The following is an 18,694-nucleotide window of genomic DNA, read 5'->3' as shown; positions in this document are numbered from 1 at the left end:
ATTACGGCAATGTTACATTTACAATACACCAATAAGTTTGAAGTTTTATATTGTATTAACTTTTCACAGATACCTTTTAATAAGTTACAAATGTAACATTGCTTTAAATAACTATTGTGAAGTTCCTTGCAAGTTTCATTTTTGTACATTGCAACAATAGCACATTATGCAACTTGTACGTAACTTACACGCTATTCATTACGGCAATGTTACATTTACAATACACCAATAAGTTTAAAGTTTTATATTGTATTAACTTTTCACAGATACCTTTTAATAATTTACTAATGTAACATTGCTTTAATAACTCTTGTGAAGTTCCTTGCAAGTTACACTTGTAATGTACCTAAAAGTAGCTCTCATAATGTTTCATTTGAAACTTCTGCTATGGTTATATTTGGTATGTTGTGTCAACGAATCACTGGCAGTTTATTCGTTTAGTGAAATAATAATATTGCTGCAATTTACTAGATGCACGTTTTGTGCAAGTCACTCGTGAACCGTTCACACAATATTTCATAGGGATATTTCAGGGAACGTGATTTTTGTGGTTGGTAGGACGTCGCAAATATAACTGCACGCAAGGTGCTCTGCAATCTGCGTGAGCCTGAGCGAGCCTCGTGCGGCTGCCAGCTGCCGGTTCAAAGAGATCTCGCTTGATTCGATCGCGATTCGATTGAAACAAGCTAGATTCTCTCCAAAAGCCGACAGCCAAAGGCTCGCGCGCGAGTATGCTCGACAGGTTCGGATCCGTGCGCAGCTTTTACAGATACTTCCCAGCATAATTTTAATGATTATGTATGATCAAAATAACTAGAAACGAAAAAGTCAAACTTAAAAACTACCTCACACAAAAATCATTGATTGTAAAACAAAAACATGGATATACAGACAACATAATTATTTTATTTGAAGTTTTTTCTTCAGACCGCAAAAACAGCACCATACTAATGAAAAATGATATGTATACTTATGTAGTGTTAGACATTTGAATTGAACATATGTTATCATAATACACACAAACACTATTTTAAAACACTGCGTGAATACTACGACGGTTAAGAGCCCGCAGGACCCGAGCTCCTTCTCATATTTGAGAATACACCCGTCGCGCTGAAGATGCGTCACTAAGGCCGTTCGCACACGCACCTACTCCTCGCCTCAGGTGACATACCTGCAAAAAATTAAATTCATTAAATCTATAATTCTGATTGTACACGTGAAACATGAGTTTGCCGCTGATGAGATGAAGGATTTATGATATTTTGTATGATTTAACTTTATTGATTATTATTATTATTTGCCTGAGCGCTTTTGGAGCTCGCATCCTGCAGTCTCCAATACGTCTGCACGATTTCTTAGAAACTGATAAGTCTTCAAGAGGAGACTTTGCAATTGTGGTTTTGTACATGGAATTTTCCTGTACTTAAAATATTTTATACCATACAAAATTACAAATGAAGCATTAGATAATTATAAGAAACACATTCGCAAAAGTTATTTTTAAATCAAATTTCTATTGAATATGTCTGATAGCGTGCATTAGGGTAATTTCGAAAGTCACAGAAAAATCACCATTATTTCCATCATCATATCAATATTCCCCTTTCGAAATTACCCGAGCATTTCTGTGCTTCGAAATTACCCCAATGCACCATGCTAAAAGAGTTGACCGTGACGTCACTAAACACGAATTCCTACTATTTCCATAATTAGCAAACTTAAAAAGAAGCTGATTTGTGTGCTACTCTGCGGAGGCGAATGACCGAAATGAACTGAATCTTTCCGTGCTCTGAGAATCGGTCTTTGCTCATTTAGTTCAGTACAGGATCGGCGAACACGAGCGGTTTGGATCGAGAACGAATGTCTGACTGCGCCGACCGAGAGTGAGAGCAGAGCAACAAAAAAAGTCAAGTTTTCATATTAAACTTCGGTTACTTACAACCTTTCGGCCCGGAATGTTACTATCTGTAGACTATTCGTATCATTTTGACACTACTCGGTCCCATTCGTTCTGATCTTTCCGACCGCAACGGTCGCTGGTCTGGCTGAACTAAATGAGCAAAAGACCTAAAAGAGCGAACTAGTTCGTGGGGGCGACTGAACGAGATCGGAGCGCTCCGATCAACGAACGAAACGGCACAAGCCTAATGGCGACTCTGCGGATGCCAGAACCATAGCGAGCATCCAAAAGTCCCAAGCCTAATAATGAAATGCAACTAAATGTACATATTATGTTTATGACTGTAAGTGGATATAGTTGAAGGGATGGAGAGTGACATAGGCTACTTTCTGTCTCTTTCTAACGCGAGCGAAGCAGCGGGCAAAAGCTAGTACTTTATAAGTTAGCTGTGGATTTCCGTTTGAGATAGCGCTTTTCGGCTTTAGGAGGCCAGTATAGGGGGCAACGAAATAATGGGCTTTGAGCGTGGAAGGGACATATCTCCGTCTCACTTACCTGTACACCTCCTGACATAATAGCTCATAAGCAGGGAGCGTACTTTTCATGCCGATGACATTAATCTGACATCACGCTCCAAATTGGGTGATCCCAAATAGTTTTATTGTAAATTATTAATCATTAGTCGTCAATTATTTTAATCATATACAAATTACTTCAAATACAGTAGTCCATTTACATGTGGCATAAATAATACCTACTTGAAATGTGAAACGTGAATAAAATTATTTGATTTGTTTTTATAAATAAATTTAAATAGTATTGTTAACAACACATTACAATAAATACGTAGAAAAGAGAATTTCTCTCTAACGTAAAGCACACCATCCTTCTTGCATTCATTACCATGCAAATAAATTCATAACTTAAAATGATATTGATGACTAATGATTAATAATTAACAATGATACAATTTGTGATCATCCTATATGGAGCGTGACGTCAAATTGATGTAATCGGCACGAAAAGTACGCTCCCTGCTCATAAGGTTCAGGTGGAATGCGGAATTACTGAAAGTACATAAATTTACTAAGTTGTAATGATTTTTTCAATACGTACATAATAAAAGGCATTTGTACGTCAATTTCCATAAGAAAAAAGTAGATAATGTAGATTCTATCTATGAGTACCGATACAATCAAAGCCCATTATTTCGTTTCCCCCTATAGGTGCAGTCATAAACATCATACGTACATATTGTACGTTATACGTAATTACGTACATCATTTTACCATAGTTAGTTGAAGTTCATTATGAAGGCATCGCCGCCGCGCCGCAGAATAGCACACGCTGAATTGACTAAAAGGAAAGTAGACTTCCCACTTAATGCTAGTTAGTTACACTGTCCAGTTTTTGGACAACTATATATATTATAAGAGTGACCCACATGTCAGTGCGCTCCCTAAGCGTATTCGGGCGTTTTCCAAATTAAATCCCGAAAATCGAATTTCACCAGATCTGGACGTGTCTGGGCTCATTCTACTCAGAATCACGAGCTGATTCGATCCCGACGATAAAAAAAAGTGTCCTAATATTTTTTTCCTTTTACGTCACGATTTTAGTATGAACTTACTACGAGCGTGACGTATTGGAAACTCGAATTTTGTATGGAAAATTTGGGACACATTTTTTTATCGTCGGGATCGAATCAGCTCGTGATTCTGAGTAGAATGAGCCCAAACACGTCCAGATCTGGTGAAATTCGATTTTCGGGATTTAATTTGGAAAACGCCCATTCAAGACTCTCAAATTTGTTGAAACATGGTCTACAATAAATTTAATTGACTTACGAGATTTGTTATTAAGAGTAAAGTTTAAAAAAACCGGCCAACAGCGTGTCGGGCCACGCTTTCCGGCCGTAGTTTTCCGTATTTTTCTCAAAAACTACTGAACCTATCAAGTTCAAAACAAATTTTCCTAGAAAGTCTTTATAAAGATCTACTTTAGTATTTTTTTTTTATATTAGGGTTCCGTAGTCGTAGTTTCGCCATGTCTGTCTGTCCGTCCGTCCGCGGATAATCTCAGTAACCGTTAGCACTAGAAAGCTGAAATTTGGTACCAATATGTATATCAATCACGCCGACAAAGTGCAAGAATAAAAAATGGAAAAAAATGTTTTTTTAGGGTAACCCCCCTACATGTAAAGTGGGAGCTGATATTTTTTTTTCAAACCAACCCCAACGTGTGATATATTGTTGGATAGGTATTTAAAAATTAGTAAGGGTTTACTAAGATCGTTTTTTGATAATATTGATATTTTCGGAAATAATCGCTCCTGAAGGAAAAAAAAGTGCTTCCCCCCCCTCTAACTTTTGAACCATATGGTTAAAAAACATGAAATTTTGAACTTGATAGGTTCAGTAGTTTTTGAGAAAAATACGGAAAACTACGGAACCCTACACTGAGCGTGGCCCGACACGCTCTTGGCCGGTTTTTAGGGTTCCGTAGTCAACTAGGAACCCTTATAGTTTCGCCATGTCTGTCTGTCCGTCCGTCCGTCCGTCCGCGGATAATCTCAGTAACCGTAAGCACTAGAAAGCTGAAATTTGGTACCAATATCTATATCAATCACGCCAACAAAGTGCAAAAATAAAAAATGGAAAAAAATGCTTTATTAGGGCACCCCCCCTATATAGTCTTTATAAAGTTCTACTTTTGTTATTTTTTTTTCATATTTTTTTAAGTTGATAGGTTCAGAAGTTTTTGAGAAAAATACGAAAAACTACGGAACCCTACACTGAGCGTGGCCCGACACGCTCTTGGCCGGTTTTTTTTTTTAAACATATGGTTCAAAAGTTAGAGTTAGAGAGTCTTTTTTTTCCTGTAGGAGCGATTATTTCCGAAAATATTAATATTATCAAAAAACGATTTTAGTAAGCCCGTATTGATTTTTAAATACTTATCCAACAATATATCACACGTTGGGGTTGGAATGAAAAAAAAATCTGTCCCCACTTTTACATGTACCCTAACAAAACACTTTTTTTCCACTTTTTATTTTACCACTTTGTCGGCGTAATTGATATACATATTGGTACCAAATTTCAGCTTTCTAGTGCTAACGGTTACTGAGATTATCCGCGGACGGACGGACGGACAGACAGACATGGCGAAACTATAAGGGTTCCTAGTTGACTACAGCACCTTAAAAATGATGTGAGATTGAGATGATTATTTATCAATACATTCTTATTATAGGCTACTTTCCTTCTAGTCAAATCAGCTTCTTTTTAAAAACTCTCAAAACGAATTTGAATGATTTGCTGATATGGAAATTAAATGAAAACGTGTCGACTGACATCAAGGTCAACTCATATGGTCATTATAAATTTCAATGAGACTTCTTAAATAGAAATTGGGTTTAAAAATATGGCAGATTATTTTTAAAGGCAATTTCTATTTAAGTTTTGCTTCGTCAATCTCCTTGCTCTCGTTATCACTACTGTCATTGTCCGACATTTTGTATTACTGAATAAAAATACAGAAATAAATAAATGAAGAGAAGGGTAAAATGTGCAAGCTAACCAAATTCCATCGGGCCAAACAAGGTGAGTGCACTGTCGCGTTGACACATGGATCTGCAGTTGGAGAATGGCCTGGCACGAAGTAGCGGGGCGCTGGGCCACAACCATCTGAAATGTCCGGTACGTGGGCTATATAAAGCAAGTGCAAATAACAGGGAGGGAGGTGCAGAAACAGTTAATGAGAAAACCCAGGAATATTTATGAACACACACAAATAATTTGCAATTAAATGCACCCAAATATCAAATGCTACGCAAACGCTACACATCTCTTAGGTTAATTAAGCTGAGCTCGGACTATCAAAGGGTCATGTTGGACTATTTACATGACGTTTTTATACTTGGTACACAATAAAATACAAATATAAATGTTGTAGACAAGATACAAATATTGTACTCTCGACGGCTTTTTATTGTCAAGTTGTAATATCAAGCAATCACAACTGACTACATACCTAAGGGTCACTTGCACCACCGAAAATGGAGGGTTAACCCGAGGCTAACCCACCATTTCATATGGAATTTGACAGTCGAAAAGGGAATCAAAATAGACGTATAAATGCGCAACTACCTTTCTAAGCTTGAGAAAGATCCGCCGCGTCATTTGCACCCGACGAGTCCGACGACGAATGCGTGATGACTTGATGACGTGGCACTGGGATAGACTTCACTGGCCATTGCTCGCAGGCCGGGTCCTGTCCTGTTGTTGATCGCCGACTTGTCCAGGATGGCGGCAGATGATGGGGCATGGGGCAACAAAAAGAACCCTGAACCTGAAGACAGTGAAAAATTATATTGAATTAGAATGTTTAAAATAAATCGCGTAATGCGCCATGTCGGTCGTCCGGTGGCGAGCCTTTTTTCTGTAATATGATATCTTGGGGATTCACGCCGCCTCAGTGCGCGCCCCGAGACACGCAACGCTTAAGTGGGAACGCTACCACAATAAACTCAATAAGCTATCGAATAGTTAACTGCCACATAGGCTGTAAATGGGTAATTAAATAGCAAATCTCACCATTTTTCCGATCCGGTCAGCTAGCTTCAGCTAGCGGATTTATTTTCAAGTTCACACAGGCACGCACGACACGATAGAAGATGGCGGCATTGCATTGGCGTCCGCCGTCACGCTCCAGGCGTCGCGGCTTTTTTTTTTTTTAATTTATTTCCTGACCATGGATACAAGTCCTTCAGTCGCTCGCGGCGCGTCGCGGTCCGGGGTTGCCAACTCTAAAACCGTTCTCAGAAACAGAGGGAAAATTATATTTATAATATTCAGAGCCCGTAACTTTCATAATAATATTATTTAGTTCCGTCACCGTCAGTGGCGAAAATGCATATCGTGATTTCGCTAGGACGGGTATATACATATAAGTTGTATTTAATAAGAAACCCCCTTAGTAATTAGTCTCTGGCATATAATTTATAAGTGTAGGTATTCAAAGAAGAAAATATTAATTTACGTGAAATGATCAATGAAGGATTTAGAAATAACTGACAAATATTATTTTGTATGTTTTAATGTTTATCTTTTAATATTTATTGTGATTTATTTTCAACACGGAATAAAAGTATAACAGCATCTCAAATAAAATAATTATAATGTATTAAATGATAATGCAAGTTTGAATATACTATACTTATGACGTTTTTCAGTACAAAATCGTGCTTCGAAGTTTCGACCCAGCATAATATAATTCGCTTCTCGCAGTGCGTAAAAAAAGACGATCTGTACTGAAAATGTTTATTAACAAAAACAAATGAGACAAAACAGAGAGAATGTCCTATATAATATTTATTTATTTATATCCGCCAGTGACCAAACTCGGCTGAGCCTGTATCTTGGCTAACTGCGAGTGTGATTAACATTTGTAATCACAAAATTTTTAGGGTTCTGTAGTCAACTAGGAACCCTTATAATTTCGCCATGTCTGTCCGTCCGTCCGCCCACCCGCGGATAATCTCAGTGAGACGTTATCACTAGAGATCTGAAATGTGGTACCAATATGTATATCAATCACGCCGACAATGTGGTAAAATTAAAAGTGATAAAATATAATATATATTAGAATACCCCCCCTACATGTAAACTGGGGAGTGATTATTTTTTTCATTTCAATCCTAACGTGTGATAAGTATATTGTTCGATAGGTATTTAAAAATTAATAGGGGTTTACAAAAATGTATTTTTTTGATATTGTTAATATTTTCGGAAGTAATGGCTCAAAAAATAAAAAATAAATGTGCCCCCGCCCCCTCTAACTTTTGAGCCACAACTTAAAAAAATATGAAAAAAAAATCACAAAAGTAGAACTTTATAAAGACTTCCTAGTAAAATTATTTTGAACTTGATAGGTAGAACAGGTTTTGAAAAAAAAATACGGGAAACTACGGAACCCAATACTGAGCGTGACCCGACCCGACACGCTCTTGGTCGGTTTTTAGGATCGGTGATCCCATTTGTGTGCGCCCAGTAAGCTAGCAAGCCAATCCAATACAACCCACCGAACACCGAATCCCCCAATGTTTTAGCTTTTTGAGTAGGATGGTAAGGTAACTGAGACAGAGTATATCCTAAATCTCTTTTATACACTGTGGGAGTGAATAGGCCGAAATATATTTAACCATCCCTTTTTTGTGTAAATCAAACAAAAAATATTACATGAATTTAGTTTCTGAATGTATTTCCATGTAAAAAGTAAATGTTTTTCATGAAACGAGTTTTAACTTTTTTTTTTCTAAAAACATGATTCTTGAAACGAGTTTTAACTTTTTTTTCTAAAAACATAATTCTTGAAAGATTTTACTTTTCACTTTTTGACATTTATCAATGAGGATAGTGAAACTTCAGTGAAACTAATCTCCATAGTGGCATCAACTCCCTTAAAAAGATCTTTTTTACTGAGTAACAATTAGATTTTTTTTCAATTGATAGTAACTCTGAAGCTAGGCGATGTCCAAAAAAGTATAAGTAGGTACATGACAATATAGTCTCTAAAAGTGGTCAGAAATACACTGTTAAAATCTTTTGACGACGTTAAAAATATTTAGGGTCTGTTTAACAATGTCTAACTAAAGTATAGCTAATCAATAAATAAAGATAAAACATCCCACAGTTTGCGTTTTGGTCCAAGAGCTGGCAGGATTTTTGAGCAGGTCCTTGAGGCAACCTGGAAAGGTGCTCAGATGCTTCTCTAATCATAACCCACATCAGGTCTGCAAGTCTGGCAGCTGGGGAGTGGGGCTTTATCGAGCTATGAATTTTTAAAGATTTAATTTTTGGGCCCAAAAAAGGTGTTTGAGGCAACCTGGAATTATTAAAAAGTGAAAGTAGAGTTCCTCAGAAGTCGCATAGTGTTCATGCCAGATAATTTGACCGGGTTCTTCACCGTGCCAGAACCGTGCAAAGTGGTAAAAAAAAAAAAAAAAATCCAAAGAAGGTTCTTGAGGCAATCTGTCATTTTTACCAGTAAAACATGAGGGTCTAAATAGCCATGAAAAAATAATGCCATGACATGAGGTGGGTGGGTGGGTGCCATGACGTACCCTGCCATTCGATCTTGAAAGTCAATTTTTTAGTTTTTCGTAAATAACTCGTAAACGGTGGCCCATAGCAAAAAAATATGTTAAACAGAAAATATCTATATAAAATTTCCTACAAGAAAGGTTATGTACGTTTTTTCGATACGATCAATATATAAATGGACTAGTTTTTTAAAGGTGCGCGGGGCCCGAGGGCATTTGATTTTTCCAAAAAAATTTTTTCTCATTCCTATTTTTGGACCCCGTTCTTACCACGTGAAAAATTTTAGCGCGCTCGGACCGAAGATAAAAAAATAACAATTCAAAGTCGGCCATTTTGAAATTTTTTAAATGCTATTCGATGGACCTCAGATAACTACATACAACATTAGTTTAAGTACTTTTAACCTTTTTCCTACCGTTACGGAGCTATGGGGATTAAAAAAACCTCCATACAAATTTCAATCGGTCTTCAAAGGCCGCCATTTTGAATTTTTCAAAATTTTGTTTTTGTATACTAATCTTTGGGCGACTGTACACGCGTCTGCCAAATTTCAGTGCGCTCGGACCATTTTGAAATTTTTCAAAAAAAAAGTCAGCCATTTTGATTTTTTAAAAATGCTATTTAGTGGACCTGAGGTGACTGTATAACATTTGTTTGAGCACTTTTCACTTCTTTGTACCGTTACGGAGCTGTGGTAATTAAAAGAAAAACCTCCATACAAATTTCAATTGGCCCTCAAAGGCCGCCATTTTGAATTTTTCAAGATTTTCTTTTTGAATATAAATTTTGAGGCAACCTTCCACCCGTGTGCCAAATCTCAGCGCACTAGGACCATTTTGAAATTATTAAAAAAAAAGGTCGGCCATTTTGATTTTTTTTAATGCAACTTTTTTCTACTCCGAGACCTGTATGACATTTGGTCGAGTACCCCCGGCTATCTCTTACGGTTTAAAAGTTGCCATACAAAATAAAAGTGGCCAATTTTCTCACACTCGTAGCATTTTTAATTTTTTTTTAATTTCATTCGAATCAAGGCCGCTTAGAGATTCAACGACCAAAATTTGAGCACTCTACGAAAAGTCGGCCATTTAAAAAAAAAAAATGGCGGCGTCAAAAATTTCCCAGGGTCCTCACTGCCAAGAATAATGTTATACAGAATTAATCTACATAAACTTTTTTAATATTATGTAGATTAATTCTGTGTAACATTATTTTTGGCTGTGAGCCACCGTTTTTGAGTTATCAACAAAAAACGGCCCATGTAATCTATTTAAAAATACTTTCCAACTAAAAAAATTATCCTAGCGTAAAAACCTATATAACATTTCTTATAGGAAATTTTATGTAGATATTATCTGTTTAACATAATTATTTTTTTGCTGTGGGCCACCGTTTACGAGGTATTGACGAAAAACGGAGCATGTAATCGAAACACTTTCGAAACCGGGCTCTACGCGGCGCTACGACATTTTCGCTACATACGGGGAAACCCATGTAATCGGCTACGCTTCTACGAGCGGTGTGCCCGACAGTCGGGTTCTTGGTAGCGAAAGTGTTAAAAAAAACTTTCTTACTAAATTATCCATTTATATATTGATCCTATCCAAAAAACGTACACAACCTTTCTTGTAGGAAATTTTATGTAGATATTTTTTGTTCAACATATTTTTTTGTTGTGGGCCACCGTTTACGAGTTATTTACGAAAAACTAAAAAAAATGACTTTCAAGATCGAATGGAAGGGTACGGCTACGGACCCCACCTCATGTCATGGCATTATTTTTTCATGGCTATTTAGTAGAGGTGTGCGCCGACCGGCGTGGCGTATGCCGCCGGTCATTTTTGCCACGCCGACGCCGCCGATCATTTCACCGGCGTGAAATCGGCGTGAGATCGACGTGAAAATAATTCCTAATTTTTGGCTTGTGCTGTGTTATTAGACGTGTGTGCCGATTAAAAATTGATCAGCAACGGCGTTTGCCATAAATCGGCGGTGGCGGCGTGTTTCCGGCGCGAATTTGGCGTGACCTTGAATTGAACCTCGTAAGTCCCGGGCCATTTTTTTCGATTTTGAATTTGGAACTTTCTTTCATATAAGAGTTCAAAACTCGAATTTAATTTGTACCTACTTGTACAAGTACGCGGGGACTTAGGAGGTATGTTTCTTATATAAAAATCATACGTATACTTTGATATAAACAGTGAATTAAATAACACACGTAAATGAACACGGGATAGGAAAAAACACTGATTACCCTAATAATTATCCTTTGATAGCTCAAAATATTTTTTTATCATTGTTGGCTTCCATTAAATAATTTATTTTCTAAATTACCATGAATCTGCAAGGCACTCTTTCTTTATGAGGACCTTTGGAAGCTGGTAAAGAGGCCCTAGAATCGGAGGAGCACTGCAACCCTATAAGGTACAAGACCTTACAGTCCAAAAAATCTGGAACTTCCTGGATTCAACGGGCATGAGTAAGGTTATTTAATCACAAAGAGCAGTCAAAATAGATCACTGCTGGTCGGCGTGACGCGGAAAGGCCCACAATACCCCCCAAATTATTGGGGGGCGATTATTAAATCGGAGGAACACACATCATCAGCACAACCGCAGGGATTCCATTGTGCGCAGTCAATTGACGAGTGTCGAGAAAAATATGGTGGAAACGAATGTCCGGCATATAGCTCTCGGCTCTCGGCATACAAATTTGAGTTGGATCAGATAGTTAATCCAGAAAACTGATTTAGTTTTTTGCGTCGTACAGCAATGTCAGCACTGATTAATGTTCCATCTGTTAATGCGATAAATACCCGGATCGGTAGTCCAAAGTAGCAACGAATGGTTACCGTGCTACCGCAGCCAGGCAGGGAAAGACCAAAAAAGAGATAAAAGATAAAAGGACGACCTCGATGCCTTTTCATAATGACTGGCGGGAGCGGACAGCAAACTGTAATGAGTGGGGATGAAAAGGACAGGCCTTTGCCCAGCAGTGGGCCACATATAAACAAGCTACATAAAAAACAAGATACCTACGATTAAATGAAGGTTGGCACTTGCCGATGGTTGTAACCACACAGAATTATAATGAAAAGCTTCAATTCCTGCAAAACCAGATCAGCAACGAAATTAAGATCACGCAAAGTGAAGCCAACCTGGGTAGTATACCTCTATGAGTAACTAGGACGAAAAAAACCATCGCGTCCCCTTCCAAACTATAGTTCTACACACAGATGGGCACATAGGTATTTTTTGAGGAGCCCTGAAATCTTGAATAATACATGGTAGTCAATGTAGTCATCCAGATGGAAAAATAGCTGAAGATACAACAGGGAGAGTCTTGGCTCTCCAGATCTGGTATTTTCGTAGGCGCTGTAACCATTTGGTTATACTCAAGACGTAAGCCAAAGCAAAATCGCACACAGATCTCCCCGCATGCCCAGTTTTTTGCATGCCATTAAGAACTGAAGTCCCTCATCTTTCTTACTGCTGAATAACAAATATTTTATTCATAGTAAAGTTTATTGGGAAATTGTAACAAATATTGCATAAAAAAGACCAAAAATATATCCAAATAGTGCAAATACAAATACCAAGTTTGAGCAGTTTAGTAACCATCAAGGTCACGCCGTTTAATAATCGGCGGCGGCGGCGTGGCAAAAATGTCGGGATGCGGTTCATATCATTATCAAGTTAGTGACAAATTTCGAGTCAAAAACGAAATAATTTGCAATTAATATTGCTAAAATCTTCATTAGAACATGAAATTGTGTCACAGGACTAGAGGTGTGCGCCGGTGGCTAAATCGTCGGCGGCGGCGTCCTGGCCAAAAATGGCCGGCGGAGTCGGCGTAATCGGCGTGATCGGTGTAATAATTAAAAACATGTAATATTTAAAAAAAACGGCACTTTTATTACCGGCGTTACAAAGTACATGTAATAAACTTTTTATCATGAGTCCTGTGACACAATTTCATGTTCTAATGAAGATTTTAGCAATATTAATTGCAAATTATTTCGTTTTTGACTCGAAATTTGTCACTAACTTGATAATGATATGAACCGCATCCCGACATTTTTGCCACGCCGCCGCCGCCGATTATTAAACGGCGTGACCTTGATGGTTACTAAACTGCTCAAACTTGGTATTTGTATTTGCACTATTTGGATATATTTTTGGTCTTTTTTATGCAATATTTGTTACAATTTCCCAATAAACTTTACTATGAATAAAATATTTGTTATTCAGCAGTAAGAAAGATGAGGGACTTCAGTTCTTAATGGCATGCAAAAAACTGGGCATGCGGGGAGATCTGTGTGCGATTTTGCTTTGGCTTACGTCTTGAGTATAACCAAATGGTTACAGCGCCTACGAAAATACCAGATCTGGAGAGCCAAGACTCTCCCTGTTGTATCTTCAGCTATTTTTCCATCTGGATGACTACATTGACTACCATGTATTATTCAAGATTTCAGGGCTCCTCAAAAAATACCTATGTGCCCATCTGTGTGTAGAACTATAGTTTGGAAGGGGACGCGATGGTTTTTTTCGTCCTAGTTACTCATAGAGGTATACTACCCAGGTTGGCTTCACTTTGCGTGATCTTAATTTCGTTGCTGATCTGGTTTTGCAGGAATTGAAGCTTTTCATTATAATTCTGTGTGGTTACAACCATCGGCAAGTGCCAACCTTCATTTAATCGTAGGTATCTTGTTTTTTATGTAGCTTGTTTATATGTGGCCCACTGCTGGGCAAAGGCCTGTCCTTTTCATCCCCACTCATTACAGTTTGCTGTCCGCTCCCGCCAGTCATTATGAAAAGGCATCGAGGTCGTCCTTTTATCTTTTATCTCTTTTTTGGTCTTTCCCTGCCTGGCTGCGGTAGCACGGTAACCATTCGTTGCTACTTTGGACTACCGATCCGGGTATTTATCGCATTAACAGATGGAACATTAATCAGTGCTGACATTGCTGTACGACGCAAAAAACTAAATCAGTTTTCTGGATTAACTATCTGATCCAACTCAAATTTGTATGCCGAGAGCCGAGAGCTATATGTCGGACATTCGTTTCCACCATATTTTTCTCGACACTCGTCAATTGACTGCGCACAATGGAATCCCTGCGGTTGTGCTGATGATGTGTGTTCCTCCGATTTAATAATCGCCCCCAATAATTTGGGGGTATTGTGGGCCTTTCCGCGTCACGCCGACCAGCAGTGATCTATTTTGACTGCTCTTTGTGATTAAATAACCTTACTCATGCCCGTTGAATCCAGGAAGTTCCAGATTTTTTGGACTGTAAGGTCTTGTACCTTATAGGGTTGCAGTGCTCCTCCGATTCTAGGGCCTCTTTACCAGCTTCCAAAGGTCCTCATAAAGAAAGAGTGCCTTGCAGATTCATGGTAATTTAGAAAATAAATTATTTAATGGAAGCCAACAATGATAAAAAAATATTTTGAGCTATCAAAGGATAATTATTAGGGTAATCAGTGTTTTTTCCTATCCCGTGTTCATTTACGTGTGTTATTTAATTCACTGTTTATATCAAAGTATACGTATGATTTTTATATAAGAAACATACCTCCTAAGTCCCCGCGTACTTGTACAAGTAGGTACAAATTAAATTCGAGTTTTGAACTCTTATATGAAAGAAAGTTCCAAATTCAAAATCGAAAAAAATGGCCCGGGACTTACGAGGTTCAATTCAAGGTCACGCCAAATTCGCGCCGGAAACACGCCGCCACCGCCGATTTATGGCAAACGCCGTTGCTGATCAATTTTTAATCGGCACACACGTCTAATAACACAGCACAAGCCAAAAATTAGGAATTATTTTCACGTCGATCTCACGCCGATTTCACGCCGGTGAAATGATCGGCGGCGTCGGCGTGGCAAAAATGACCGGCGGCGTACGCCACGCCGGTCGGCGCACACCTCTACACAGGACTCATGATAAAAAGTTTATTACATGTACTTTGTAACGCCGGTAATAAAAGTGCCGTTTTTTTAAATATTACATGTTTTTAATTATTACGCCGATCACGCCGATTACGCCGACGCCGCCGGCCATTTTTGGCCCGGACGCCGCCGCCGACGATTTAGCCACCGGCGCACACCTCTACTATTTAGACCCTCATCTTTTACTGGTAAAAATGACAGATTGCAACCGAACCCTAATAAAACTTATTATATTATATTATTATGTATTTTTTCCACTTTTTATTTTTGCATCTCAGCAAAAGCAAATTTCAGCGGTTTCCAGTCCAGGACGGACGGGCGGATGGACACACAGACAGACAAATATGGCGAAACTATAAGGATTCCTAGTTGACTACGAAATACTAAAATAAGCGCCAAATTTGAAACATGGGCGAAGGTTTATTGTGCCATAGAAAATTTGAATTAGGCGCCTTTTTTAAACGACAGTATTTGCTTGGCCATAATTTTCTTTAAATAATTTTATTAATGTAAATGTTGCAAATAATTGTGAAAATAAAGTTATCGAATAATAATACTAAAGCCTGACCAGAAATATATGACTATTATTGTCAAGAGGGCGCTGTTTATTCTGATGTATGGGGTGACATTGCAGTTTAGTATGAAGAATAGTTCTCATATTATATTTCTGGTCAAGCTCTCAGGCTTTATCAATCTATGATAATCTTAAAAAAAACTTGTATGCAATCTTTCAAACTGAGACAAGACAATCTCATCACTACTTTTTTAAAAAATTTCGTATCTCACGCTGTTCCTCAAAGTTAAAACGCAGTAAGTCTATATGCATTCCATACATACTTACTACAATTTTCTTTTCATTGATAGACGAAGATATGAGTTTTTTTTAAAGTAGTGACGAATTATTTATGTCTCCTGATTTTTAGGACGTGTCTTCTGATTTTATTCAAATTGGACCTGGCAACACTGAAATAATGTCAGAATCTTTTCTTTGACATTATTTACAATTTATATTATTATACATAATTGGTGTTTTCACTATTCTTAAGCTAAAAAAAAAACACCTGTTTGTCCTCCAAAGAATACCTTATGTACGTATGAAACATATTCTTTCTTCTAGTATGAATTGTACGCATATTGCCAAACTTCAGGTTTAATTAATATAATATTGTTAATCAAACTACCTCTTTTATTTTGCAGTGGATTCACAGGATGATTGAGGATTTGAGGGAAGCATGTTAAGACTGTGACAATATGGTCTTAAGGCAGCCGGCCTCATTGAGAACAAGAAAATACCCTGCTTTATGTAGCGGTTGTTATTTGTTAATATGACATGTCTCGGCAGTGTAGTGACCCTGTGCTTAATTAAGGCTTCAGGTTCAAATCATGGTGAGGGCATTTTTTTATATGATAAACACTGACATTTGTTTCTCAATAAATGTATTATTATACACGGTCAGAGTATAGCAAAAGGACTTAGAAAAATTTGTGAACAATTTTTTTATTGTTTTTATGCAGTACTATTCTAAAACATTACTTTGTTATAGGTAAACCAAAATGAAAGCGGCCGGTTGAAAAAGTAGCAGAGTCGAAAATGGAAATTAATGAGCTGCAGAAGTAAATTTTAGAAGAATAATTCTCTTCTTCTTTGTTGTATCCTTGTGGCTGAGGGACATGACGAATGAGGCCATTCTTTACCAGTGTTCTTCACGCCACTCAATCCTGGGCCCGGTGCATGCTAGCCTGCAGTGGTCTTTGTCAGAGACGTTATTGTGTCTGCCCAATGTGTGCCCATGCTGCCACTTCTTCACTTCCTTGCCGTGTCCTGTGATTATGGGAAGAATAATATGCAAATAAAAACCAACAATGGGCCATCGAAGAACAGGAGAGGGCATGTGGGCCTTAGAGAAAGAGTTGTTAATGTGAAGACTAAATAAATTCAACAAATAAAATCTCAACTATAATACTGTCTTTGGTACACCCGCTACCATCGCGTCAAATAGTGAAAGTGCAGTTCAGTGTAAGCAAAGACAGTGTACAAGATATACCACTCACCTATGGCATTAGTGTTACTAGACCACATTAATACATAAAGACTATTTTTCTAAACTTGTGTATAGCTCTGTGTTGTCTTAATAAATCCTATTGGAAACACTGTTGTTATTCTGATTAGCCAGGCCTGAACATTACACTTCACCATCTTATAAGAGTGCCGACTATTGGGAACCTGAACCTAAATGACAGTAAGGGTCACTTGCACCACCGAAAATCCGAGGTTAACCTTAACCCACCATTTTATATGGAATTTGACAGTCCACTAACCTTGACAAGCGGGTGGTACAAGTGGCCCTAAGGGAACGCCATCACACAATGAAGCTAGGAATATATTGCGCTGACGTCCGCGATCGCACGTGCACGACCGACAACCGATAGTTTGCACAATTCAATCTAGGAACATACTATGCGGACGTCCGTCGTAAATCGACCGCGGACGGGGATCTGGACTGGACAATGAATATACACTAAAGCTAGGAACATACTACGCGGACGTCCGTCGTAAATCGACCGCGGACGGGAATCTGGACAATGAAATTACACATAGCCGTGCAAACTATCGGTCGACGGACGTGGACGTGGCCTTGAGCGCATGGACGTCCGATCGAAATCTGGCTCGCTGGATGTTTTGTTCCGTGCACACTGATCGGTCGCGGTCGCGGTCGATTTACGACGGACGTCCGCGTAGTGTGTTCCTAGCTTTAACCGTGCAAACTATCGGTCGACGGACGTGGACATGGCCTTGAGCGCATGGACGTCCGATCGAAATCTGGCTCGCTGGATGTTTTGGTGACCGTGCACTGATCGGTCGCGGTCGCGGTCGATTTACGACGGACGTCCGCGTAGTGTGTTCCTAGCTTCATGAATATACACTGAAGCTAGGAACATACTACGCGGACGTCCGTCGTAAATCGACCGCGGACGGGGATCTGGACAGTGAATATACACCTCACCGTGCAAACTATCGGTCGACGGACGTGGACGTGGCCTTGAGCGCATGGACGTCCGATCGAAACCTGGATCGCTGGATGTTTTGTTCCGTGCACACTGATCGGTCGCGGTCGCGGTCGATTTACGACGGACGTCCGCGTAGTATGTTCCTAGCTTTATCCAGATCGCGTCCGCGGTCGAGACCCACAATATGTTCCTAGCTTTACCAGTTCCACAATATAATATATAATATTGGGTTGGTAAGAAAGTAATGAGCGATCGATTGAATTCCACATAAAATTTTTGAGAGAGTTCTAGAATCTTCTATGGTCGAAAGTATATAAAGGGCGAGTCGCACAGTTTCTCGTCAGTCATTCACTAGCTGTCGCCGAGCTAATATAAGGAAGAAAATGGACGAATTAAAAGTGCATGTAAGGCATTGCTTACTATATGAATTTCAGTCTGGCCATTCAGCCGCCGAAGCAGTGCGTAATATATGTCAGCGTGTTGCTCCTGAAGTTGTGTCTGAGGCCACGGCGAAACGATGGTTGCAGCGGTTTCGTAGTGCCGACTTTTCATTATCAGATCAACCTAAGTCTGGTCGACCGGTGAAGATTGATGTAGCCAAATTAAAAACCTTAATTGAAGGTGATCCGAGGCTAACGAGTCGTACTCTTGCTACCGAGTTAGGCTGCTCTCATGTCACCAAAGAAACACATTTACACGAGTTGGGAAAAAACTA

At 38.8% G+C, this 18,694-nt stretch overlaps 3 long non-coding RNA genes across 3 annotated transcripts; 1 reads left to right on the top strand and 2 right to left on the bottom strand.

Annotated features, from left to right (window-relative positions):
• Positions 1 to 886: 886 nt before the first annotated feature.
• Positions 887 to 6,654, bottom strand: LOC125236813. The gene is made up of 4 exons (XR_007178233.1): positions 6,502 to 6,654; positions 6,055 to 6,256; positions 5,486 to 5,592; positions 887 to 1,174 (listed from the first exon to the last, which is right to left on the bottom strand). It is a non-coding gene; the product is annotated as an uncharacterized LOC125236813 (long non-coding RNA).
• Positions 6,655 to 15,804: 9,150 nt separating this feature from the next.
• Positions 15,805 to 17,122, top strand: LOC125236546. The gene is made up of 3 exons (XR_007178216.1): positions 15,805 to 16,058; positions 16,168 to 16,356; positions 16,515 to 17,122. It is a non-coding gene; the product is annotated as an uncharacterized LOC125236546 (long non-coding RNA).
• Positions 16,516 to 17,493, bottom strand: LOC125236547. The gene is made up of 2 exons (XR_007178217.1): positions 17,290 to 17,493; positions 16,516 to 17,200 (listed from the first exon to the last, which is right to left on the bottom strand). It is a non-coding gene; the product is annotated as an uncharacterized LOC125236547 (long non-coding RNA).
• Positions 17,494 to 18,694: the final 1,201 nt, after the last annotated feature.

The sequence above is a fragment of the Leguminivora glycinivorella genome, chromosome 19 (genome assembly GCF_023078275.1).
Source record: "Leguminivora glycinivorella isolate SPB_JAAS2020 chromosome 19, LegGlyc_1.1, whole genome shotgun sequence".
In the NCBI taxonomy this organism is placed as follows: Eukaryota; Metazoa; Arthropoda; class Insecta; order Lepidoptera; family Tortricidae; genus Leguminivora; species Leguminivora glycinivorella.
Note: the sequence above shows the minus strand (reverse complement) of the source record. Positions and strands in the feature narration are given on the sequence as shown.